The following is an 11,564-nucleotide window of genomic DNA, read 5'->3' on the forward strand; positions in this document are numbered from 1 at the left end:
CTGCCCCCAGTGTTGACACCCACAAGTGGAAGAGATCTCACAAATAAAAAGCATATTCCTGAGAAGCAAAGGGCACAAGCCCTGTATCAGGGACTGCAACCCTTAGGACTTGTACCAGAGATACAAACCCCCAAAGTCTTGTTTGAAAACCAAAGTCTTATGTCCAGGAGACCAAAAGGGCCATAGGAAACTGAGATTTCTAACTTAAAGTGTTTGCACAGTTTCATTTGCCCTGGGACCCAACACGAAAGCAATAGTTTGAAAAATGGTTAACAATATATGAAGAAGATTCACTGCCTACTCTTAAAGCATCTCTGGAGGGTCAGAGGCCTATTGGAACTCTCTCCGAAACAACAGTGCTTGTGGGGGTAAATTTTGCACTCTCCCTTTACCTTGTCATCACTGACTGCACTGTCCCTCAACCTTGACTTGCTAAAACCAGCAGGTGGGCATGCCTCAGCCTGGTGCTTCCTCATAGCCCTGCCCTGCTAAAACCCAAAGGGCAGACTCCCTTATGCCCCATTAAAGGCAACAGGTGCAGGTAGTCCTTTCAGGGCCTGTCACTTGAACACCTGATTCTGGTAGCCATGGAAGCTTGCGTTTCTGGTCTCCATGGGACTGAAACAATCAAAGACAGTTCCATGAATGCTCTAAACCCAAGGCACTGGAATACCTGCCATCTTTCTGTGACCACTTCTTTAAGACAGAGAGAGATAGCTGTTTTGTCTAATACACAGAAATAGAGAGAGCAAGCAAAGTGAGGAAACAGAAGAATAAGTTCCAAATGGAAGAAGAAAATAAAACCACAGAAAAAAAAGTTAATGAAATGGAGATAAGTAATTTCCTTAATAAAGACTTCAAAGTAATGGTCATAAACATACTTACCAATCTCAGAAGAAGAATGATGAAAGGAACAAGAAATCCAACAAGGATATATATATATATATATATATATATATATATATATATATATATGCACCAAGCAGAAGATACAGACCTGAAGAATAAAATAACTGAACTGAAAAATACACAAGAGTGGTTCAACAGCAGACCACCTGATGCAGAAGAAAAGATCAGTGACCTGGAAGACAAAGGCAGTAGAACTCACCCAAACACAGCACAAAAAGAACAAAAAAGCTCGAAAAGTGAAAACAGCTTAAAGGGCCCATACAAAGTGTCTTAAAACATTAAGAAGAATGAGATCTGCATTATGGGGCTTATAGAAACAATTAAATAATACCTTGAGATGAATGAAAATAAAAATTCAACATATCAAAATCTGAGTTGTAGCATAAGTAGTTCTAAGAGGGAAGTTCAGGCCTACCTCAAGAAACAAGAAAATTCTCAAATAAACCAACTAACTTTACACCTAAATGAATAAGAAAAAGGGGAATAAATGATGCCCACAGTTACTAGAATTAAGGAAATAAAGACTAGAGCAGAAATAAATGAAATAAAGACTAAAAGGACAACAGAAAAGATCAATGAAACCAAGATTTGGTTATCAACAAAACTTATAAACTTCAGCTAGATTAACTAAGAAAAAAGGGGGGGTGTCATATAAATAAAATCAGAAATGAAAGAGAAGTTACAACTGATCCTGAAGAAATATGAAGGATCGTAAGAGACTACTATGAAAAATTATATGCCAACAAATTGGATAACATAGAAGACAGACATAGTCCCAGAAACAGAATCTTCTAAGGCAAAATCATAAAGAAATAGAAAATCTGAATAGAACAATTGCCAGCAAGGAGATTAAATAAAAAACTTCTCCTCAAACAAAAGTCCAGGACCAGATGGCCTCACCAGTGAATTCTACCAAACATTCAAAGATTTAATACCTATCCTTCTCAAACTCTCCAAAAAAATCGAGGAGGGAATCCTTCTAAACTCATTTGACAAGGCCAGCATTACCCTGCTGCCAAAATTAGAGAAAGACACCAAACACACACACACACACACACACACACACACACACACGCAGAGTAGACCAATAACCCTGATGAACACAGATGTAAAATTTCCTAACACAATATTAACGAATTAAATTCAACAATATATTAATAAGATCATACACCAAGATCAAGTGAGATTTATCCAGGGATGCAAGGATGGCTCAAAATCTACAGATCAATCAGCATCCTATACCACATTAACAAAATGAAAGATAAGTCACATATGATCATCTCAATAGATGCAGAAACAACAATTGAGAAAAATTCAATATCCATGTCTGATAAAAACTCAACAAAACATGTATAGAGAAAATATACATCAACATTATAAAGGCTATATATAACAAGCCAAAACTTGTTTTGGTGAAAAGTGAAAAGATTTTAGCTTTTCTTCTATGATCAGGAACATCACAAGGGCACCTACTCCTACCACTTTTATTCAACATAGTATTAAAAATCCTAATCAGAGCAACTAGGCAAGACAAAAAAATAAAATCCATCCAAATCAGAAAGAAGTAAAATTGTCACTATTTGTAGGTGGGATGATTTTATATAGAAAACCCTTAAAACTGAACCAAAAGTCTTAGAACTAATAACAAAATTTGGCAAAGTTGCAACATACAAAATCAATATACAAAAATGTGCTGTTTTATCCTCTTACAACAAACTAGCAAAAAAGAAAAATTAAGGTAACTATCCCATTTACAACTGCATCAAAAAGAATGCAATGTGATCTAGGAATAAATTCAACCAAGGAGGTAAAAGACCTGTATGCTGAAAACTATGAGACACTGATGAAAGAAACTGAAGAAAACACAAATAAATGGAAAAATATTCAACACTCATGAATTGTAAGAATTAAGAGTGTTAAAAATGTCTATGTTACCCGAAGAAATCTATAGATTCAATGCAGCCTCTTTCAAAATTCCAATGAAATTTTTAATAGAAATTGAACAAATTATAATAAAATGTGTATGGAACAACAAAATATTCCAAATAGCCAAAAAAATCTTGAGAAAGAAGAACAAAGCTAGAGGCAACATGTTCCTTGCTTTCAAAATTTATTACAAAGCTACAGTAATTGAACAGCCTGGTATGGCATAAAAACAGATACAGAAATCAATGGAACAGAATATAGAGTCCAGAAACAAGCCAATGCATATATACTCAATTAAGTTATGACAAATGGGACAAGAATATACAAAGGAGAAAGGATAATGTGTACAATAAATGGTGATGGGAAAACTGATAGCCACACTTAAAGAATGAAATGGGACCAAAATCTTATACCATACACAAAAATTAACTCAAAATAGATTAAAGGATCGAATATAAAGTCTGAAACCATAGAACTCTTAGAAGAAAACATAGGCAGTAAGCTCAAGACATCACTTTTGGTGATATATTTTTGAATCTGACTTCAAAGGTAATGGTAACAAAAGCAAAAATAGCAGCAATGTCTACAATAGCCAAACTATGGAAAGAACCTAGATGTCCATCAACAGATGAATGGATAAAGAAGATGTGGTATATATACACAATGGAATACTATGCAGCCATCAAAAGAAATGAAATCATGCCATTTGCGACGACATGGATGGAACTAGAGCGTATCATGCTTAGTGAAATAAGTCAATCAGAGAAAGACAACTATCATATGATCTCCCTGATATGAGGACATGGAGAAGCAACATGGGGGGGGGGGGTAGGGGAATAGGAGAAGAATAAATGAAACAAGATGGGATTGGGAGGGAGACAAACCATAAATGACTCTTAATCTCACAAAACAAACTGGGGGTTGCTGGGGGGAGGTGGGATTGGGAGAGGGGGAGAGGGCTATGGACATTGGGGAGGGTAAGTTCTATTGTGAGTGCTGTGAAGTGTGTAAACCTGGCGATTCACAGACCTGTACCCCTGGGGATAAAAATACATTATATGTTTATTAAAAAAAAAAATTTGGACGGGGAGGCGAACCATAAGAGACTATGGACTCTGAAAAACAACCTGAGGGTTTTGAAGGGTCAGGGGTGGGAGGTTGGGGGAACAGGTGGTGGGTAATGGGGAGGGCACGTTTTGCATGGAGCACTGGGTGTTGTGCAAAAAGAATGAATACTGTTACGCTGAAAAAATAAATAAAATGGAAAAAAAAAAAGCAAAAATAAACAATTGGGACCACAACAAAATGAAAAGCTACACCATGAAGGAAATCATCACCAAAATAAATAAAAAGGCAACCTAATGAATGGAAGAAGATATTTGCAAACAATATACATAATCAGGGGTTACTATCCAAAATACATAAAGAGTTCATGTAACGCAATACCAAAATTATTAAAAAATAAGCTGAGGATCTGAATAGACCCTTCTCCCAAGAAAACATACACGTAGCCAACAACTACATGAAAACATGTTCAACATCATTAATCATCAGGGAAAATTAAATCAAAACTACAATGAGAAAGCACCTCCCACCTGTCAGAATAGCTATTAGCAAAAAGATAAGAAATAACAAGTGTTGGTAAGGATGTGGAGAAATGGGAACCCTTGGGCATTGCTGGTAGGAATGTAAACTGGTGCAGCCATCATGAAAACAGAACGGCAGCTCCTCAAAAAGTTAAAAGAGAACAACAACATGATCTAACAATTTTACTTCTAAGTATTTATCTTAAGGAAATGAAAACACTAATTTAAGATATATGCATCTCTATGTTCGTTGAAGCATTATTCACATTAGTCAAGCTATGGAAACAACCAAAGTGTCCATCAGTGGGTGAATAGATAAAGAAGACTATATATCTATATATGTTTATAGATATATATACATACGTACACAAGTAGAATACTACTCAGACAAAAAAAGTGAAAGTTTGCCATTTGTGACAACATGGATGGACCCTGAATCTTATTACTCTAAATGAAATAAGTCAAAGACAAATACTGTGTGAATTCACTTATATGTGAACCCAAAAAACAAATAAACAAATTTTCAAAACAAAACTCATAAATGCAGAGAAAAGACTGGTGGATGCTGGAGGGAAGGTGAGCTGAAGGGTGTATAAAAAGAAGTCAGGAGGTACAAGTTTCCAATCATAAAATAAATAAGTCATGGAGATGTAATGTATAGTGTGGTAAATGTAATTAATAATATTATCTGCATACTATGTAACTTTATATGGTGATAGGGGAAAGCAAACATGATCATTTCACATTATATGCAAATATCAAGTCATTCTGTTATATACCTGAAACAAATATAATATGGTATGTCAATTATACCTCAATTAAAAAAGCCTTTCATATAAATTAAGCTTAAGATATTCAATGGAATGGCTTTCTTAATAAGACTATCAATCTGAGTGAATCACTCATTTGAGGTACAGGGAAATGGTAAATGGAGCTTGAAAACAGTTACTTGAATGAGCAACAAATTATTAATGTTCAACCATTCAACTGCTTGATATTTTATTGAAAATTCTTATCTATGTTAGACAAAATCTGCATATCTGACTAATTCACACTCCACAGAAAGTAAATATTTCCACATTACCAGTACACAGTATCTTGGTTACTCATCAGCTTTTAATTACATTTCTTGAAGTGTGCTAAGAGTAAATGAAAATGAGTATCTTTATTCAAAGGCAAGGAGTGAAATGATACATAATGACCAAAACAGTTTAATCAAGTATAAACAAATGTTCTACTTGTAAATCATTTGCCATTTTAAAAAAATTTTTAACTCTATAATTAAATATCACTTCAGTACTTATAATAAAATGCTGAATTTATGCATGAATAAAAAGTATAACAAAGTGGTCCCCAAATTATGATTATCATCAGTACCCATTCTGGGATACGTTTTTATTTTTTATTTTTATTTTTTAAATATTTTATTTATTTACTTAAGAGAGAGACAGTGAGAGAGAGCATGAGCGAGGAGAAGGTCAGAGGGAGAAGCAGAGTCCCCATGGAGCTGGGAGCCTGATGTGGGACTCGATCCTGGGACTCCGGGATCATGACCTGAGCCAAAGGCAGTCATCCAACCAACTGAGCCACCCAGGCGTCCCTGGGATAGGTTTTTAAAGGCAACCAACTTCTTACTTCCCATTCAGTTTTTGAGATTAAGTAAAACAGTTTAATCTCATTGGCAGCTCGCTTTTGTGGTGTCAATGGTGTTCGTAGCTATGTTCCTCCTTATTCAGTCAACATTAACCCTTAAGTATTTATTGAACTCCTGCTCTATTGTAGGTGCTGAAGTAGGCATGAAAGAGCTACACTTTCATTTTTTATTTGAGTTGCATTCAGTGCAACTTTCCAGAGAATTTTAATTTCTAAAGTAACTAGGATCTCTCTGACTCGCATTTTTTAATATTGAACTTATTTGCTTGATTCCAACACAACGGCCTATTCTTCTTTGTCTTTCATTGTCCTCTGTGAGGTTGGCCTGTGAAAATTATCTTCTTGAACTGTTTTTGCTGAACCTGTTATCAACAAATCATCATGCCACGAACTATTAAATTTTGGCTCTACTTGCTGAAGTATTCTAATAAAATGTCAACTGTATTCTAGTTTTCTTTTGCATGCAACAATTATCTTAATTCTAGAATGACCAGGTAGGCTAAATAATTCAACAAATTAAAACCCATATTGTTTTGACCTAAATAATATGTTGATAATCATCATAGACACTGTACTCTCTATTGTGAGAAAAAAAGAAGAAAAAGCTAATACATGGTTAGGGCCCAGAAGATGGTGAAGGTTACAATTAAATTTGAACATACTCATAAAAATATTTACAAAGAAAGCCTAATGTATACAGTGATAAGAGCAATCCAACTCCAGAGCTTCACTTTAGCTTTTTATTACATGAATTAAGAATATAGGAAAATATAAAAAAGGCTTCTGATGGCTCTATTACTATGTCTGAACAGTCACATAATATTGTAAGGGAAATTTTGTTCAGTGACTCACTTTATATCATAAACATCTATGACTTTAACAGCTACTTTAGAATCAAAGAATTGTATTTGGAAGAAAACAAAGTTTAATGGCCTCAAAAAAAGCAGCACGGGGGAGCCTGAGTGGCTCAGTGGGTTGAGGCCTCTGCCTTCGGCTCAGGTCATGATCCCAGGGTTCTGGGATCGAGTCCCACATTGGGCTCTCTGCTCAGCAGGGAGCCTGCTTCCTCCTCTCTCTCTCTGCCTGCCTCTGCCTACTTGCGATCTCTCTCTGTCAAAAAACAAAACAAAACAAAACAAAACAAAAAAAAAACTTTAAAAAGAAAAAAAAAAGCAGCACGACTATAGGCAAACTGAACAGGAGAGAGATAGGGAAGCAGCAGAGAGATCTGTTGCCTCATCTCATAAATTCCCACGAGTAAGAGACGGTGATAGTTTCTCAAAACTGTATCTTCTTTTCTGTTTTTACAAAACCCTCAGACTTTAGGTCTCATTTTAAAGACATCTTTTTTGCATCATTGATGATGATGTAGAAATTTCAGAAATAGTTTAGGTGATTTGAGATAACTAAGGATTAATACTGTGGACTCCTGAGCTTCTGTAGACCGACATTCTTCCTACACAGGTCTGGAGTACTTATCATATTCTTAGGTGTAAGAATGTACTATCATTCAGAAGGATAGGCAAATTATGAACATTTATAATTAACCCTAAAGCACTTTAAACTGTAAGTATCATTAGTAATATATCAGAATAGGAAAATGGTCATTAAGCATTCATGTTAATTGCTACCTAACCATTAAACCAAGCTAATGTGAGGCACAGCAATGAGCAACTTATATAATGATCACAGGAAATTGAGATTTAACTAAGCTTAATTTTAATATGCTACTTCAAGCAGATATTTAATTTAATAAATAGGAGCACAGTCCATTCTCTGTGAACTAAATTGACACAAATTAAAATTAGGAAGAAAAAAATGCCAGGCATTTGGGTATATCTCATGGAGAATAATTTACTTTTAATTCAGGAGACATTTACTGAATACTTCCTTGTGCCAGACACTGTACTCAGAACTATCAATACAGGGATGAAAGAGATCCAGAGCATAGGGCTGGTAGGGGAAAATAACTAATAAATGAACTTTTGATAACAGTGCCATGAATATTATGAAAACTTTGAGAAAAGACACTTGCTGTAGCATCAACTGAACGAAAAGGAAAAGGTTAATTTTAAATGAATTTCTAAGGAAAAGAAAATTATGAGTAATTTACATGAAAATTAAAACTATTACTATTCCAAAGGTTTCTGCACTACTAGCTGTGCTGTGGACTCTAGGAGGCTCATTCATGTCATAATCCCTATAAATGGTGCTGTGCTTCGAGGGATGCTTTTCTCATAAAACACCATGTGAGGAGTGCTCCTGGAGTTGTACAGTCTGGCAGAGAGAAAGCCTTACTTATTTCTCCCAGTGAAACTTACTACACATATCTTATTGTACCCCAAACCTAATGTAATTTAATCTTCCCAGTACAAAAATGCAGCTGCCTGTCTTTACCTTGTTTCTCTACCTTCTCAACTATTTCCTTTCTAAAATTTGCCAAACATATCATACCCAGCATAGTTAAGGGCTTAGCCAAATGCTCACTCCCTTCACCATGCACGTATAACTGAAAGAGTTGGCCCCATCTCATACAGACAATCATCTTCAATCTTGACTTAAGAATAGTCCTTATCTGAGAATTTGAAAGGATTTCTCAATAGAAAATTTTAGAGATTTTTCTGTATATTTCTTTAGCTAAGTGTTATTAATAAATATAAATCTTGGGGCCCAGGGTGGCTCAGTCAGTTAAATATCCAACTCTTGACTCAGGTCATGATCTCAGGATCATGAGATCAAGCCCCGTGTTGGGTCCATGATCAGTGTGGAGTCTATTTGAGATTCTCTCTCTCCCTCTGCCCTTTTCCTGCTTGTGTTCTCTCTTTCTAAAATACATATATAAAATCTTTTAAAAAATAATAAATCTCAACTTTTGAACCCCCCAGAATAATAAAGTCAATCCCCATTATGAAAGCAATAACTCACAAATAAGGGAAGGAAGGGACTTGGGAATATGCTTCCCTTCCTCATTGAACTGCAATATCTTTGACAATATTTCTTAGAGGTGTGTGTGTGTGTGTGTGTGTTTCAAGAGTACTCCTTAGATACTCAGAAAACTATACCATGCATGTCTAAAACTACACAAACTGAAACCCTGGATCCTTGTATGGATGTTCTGAAGTGTTTACATACAACTATGGTTGTTCCTGAAGGCTTGGAGTGCTAAAGACTACCAAAGACTATCTACTGAGGATGAATTTGGGCAGTATTTAGGCCAGATAGTCATTAGACAAGATAACTCTATTTGATAAACTTACTGCTATGAAAGTGTTAGAGTAAGCAGTTAATTAGGTTCTAACAGAATAACGAGGCCAGCAATGAGGAAGTCATGGCCAGCTATCAGGAAAGTCACAGGTTTGTCCTGGCAGCACTCCACAAGTAGCTGGATCAAAACTGGACAGGACCAAGATGCCGGGTGCTATGACAAGAATCCCCTCACCAAATTAGGAAGAAGAAGCATGAAATCCTGATTCCCTGACCCAAGTAATGAATATTTCACTCCCTTGTCAAACCTTCCCACAAAAGATGGAAACTGGGATTCCTGGGTGGCTCAGTTGGTTAAGCATCTGCCTTTGACTCAGGTCATGATCCCAGGGTCCTGGGATAGAGTCCTGCATCAAGTTCCTTGCTCAGTGGGGAATCTATTTCTCCCTCTCCCTCTGACTGCTGCTCCCCCTGCGTGTGTTTTCTCTCTCTCTCTCTGTGTCAAATAAATAAATAAAATCTCTTAAAAAAAAAAACAAAATCTAGAAACCCAAACCCCAAGGGTGCAACTCTCTCTTGATCTTCCCTGCTCTCACATCTTGAGAGTGTACTTTGTTTAATAAACTTCCCCACTTGTGTCACTCATCCACTGTATCACATGTCTGTCCTTGAATTCTTTTTTGTGACAAGACCAAGAACCTTCAGCAACACTTTTGGGATGGGCTGGGTCAAGGCCCCAGGGCCTGGGGTCTCCTCAGTTCACTCAGGAACAAAATGAAGATGTGTCCTGAGGACATTCTGTTTTCTATGAGTTGGATCCGAAGTTCTGCAAATGGAGAGAAGTGTTCATAGTTGCACTGTAAGGTGTGTAACTCTAAGAGAGAGCATGAACGGGGGTAGGGCCAGAGAAAGAGAGAGAAGCAGACTCCCTGCTGAGCAGGGGATCCAATGTGGGACTCGATCCCTGGATTCTGGGATCATGACTTGAGCCAAAGGCAGATTCTTAACTTACTGAGCCACCCAGGTGTCCTATTCTTTTTTCTTGAACTATAGGAAATATATTTAGTATATAATTTTCTTTTTAACAATTCCCCCCCTCTATCTTATAACTTACTTTTAGAGGCATCAACCTTTCCAGGAAGTCTTTAAGTTACTCTAACCTTGTGAGGAGACCTGGTGGTGAGTAAATAAATGGCACAATAAAAGGAAGTAGGGTTCTCACTGCCTCCTCTGGTAAGGCAGTGCAAAGAGAAGTTTTCTAGTCTAGGTTCTGACCTGGAGATTAAAATCATCACCCCCATCCTTATAAAAAGATAAAACTGAACAAACTGAAAATCAATTAGTTTTCTTGGAACTCAGAGAATGAGATTGTAGGACAAAACGTCCACCCCAAAATATGGAGAGACAGGTGAATACAGAGAATCATGGCCAGTTTCAGAATATATGAAGAGAAGCTTCTGAAACCATAAACTGGTGGTGCCATACAGGAGTTCCAATGTATTATTGGAGGCACAATGTGGACTCTCTTGAGAATAAGAACTTCCTGAAGGCTGCATTCTTAATGAAGACCCCACACTTTGTTGAGTTTTACTACCAGGAAACTTACCTAGATTTCATGATAAATAGCTAAGAAAGATCCATTGTGGCAGTGGCAGGGAAAAGCGAAGAGAAGCCATCATGAAATACCCTAGAGGATTCCCATATTGAAGACCCACTCAGGGAACATACCTTAACAGAGTCATATTAACCTACCTGAAGGAAGGGCATTTCCCCCACTCCAAGCCTTTATAGCCTTTCTGCCTTACCTAAGGTGAGGAGGAAATCTAAGAAACACATGTGAAGGCCACAACCCAGGAATACAAGCCATTAAAATATTAAAATATTTAGATTTAATCATAAAATTATAGCACACTTCTCACCTACTATGCCTTAACATCATACCAACCGAGCTTCAGGATAATAACAACAGATTACAGATGAAAAAACTGGATGCAAGCTCTCTTTGAGGAAGAGTAGTTAGGGTGGCTCAAAGTCAACAGGACAAACACACAGATACTAGAAGAATCTGTAGCATCTGATAGCGATAGCTATAACAAATGTTAAGTACAGCTCAATTTCTAGCCAAGATAACAGAAATGCACATTAAACATGCATTTACTTTGGTTTCCATTGCGTGATACACCATATGTGGCTTTCAACAACAACAACAAAAATTTGAAAGCATATTCAAAGCAAGAAAGAAACAGTCTGAAGACACATAAAATGCATCAGAAGCAGAGTCAGATG

This window comes from Meles meles, chromosome 2 (genome assembly GCF_922984935.1).
Source record: "Meles meles chromosome 2, mMelMel3.1 paternal haplotype, whole genome shotgun sequence".
In the NCBI taxonomy this organism is placed as follows: Eukaryota; Metazoa; Chordata; class Mammalia; order Carnivora; family Mustelidae; genus Meles; species Meles meles.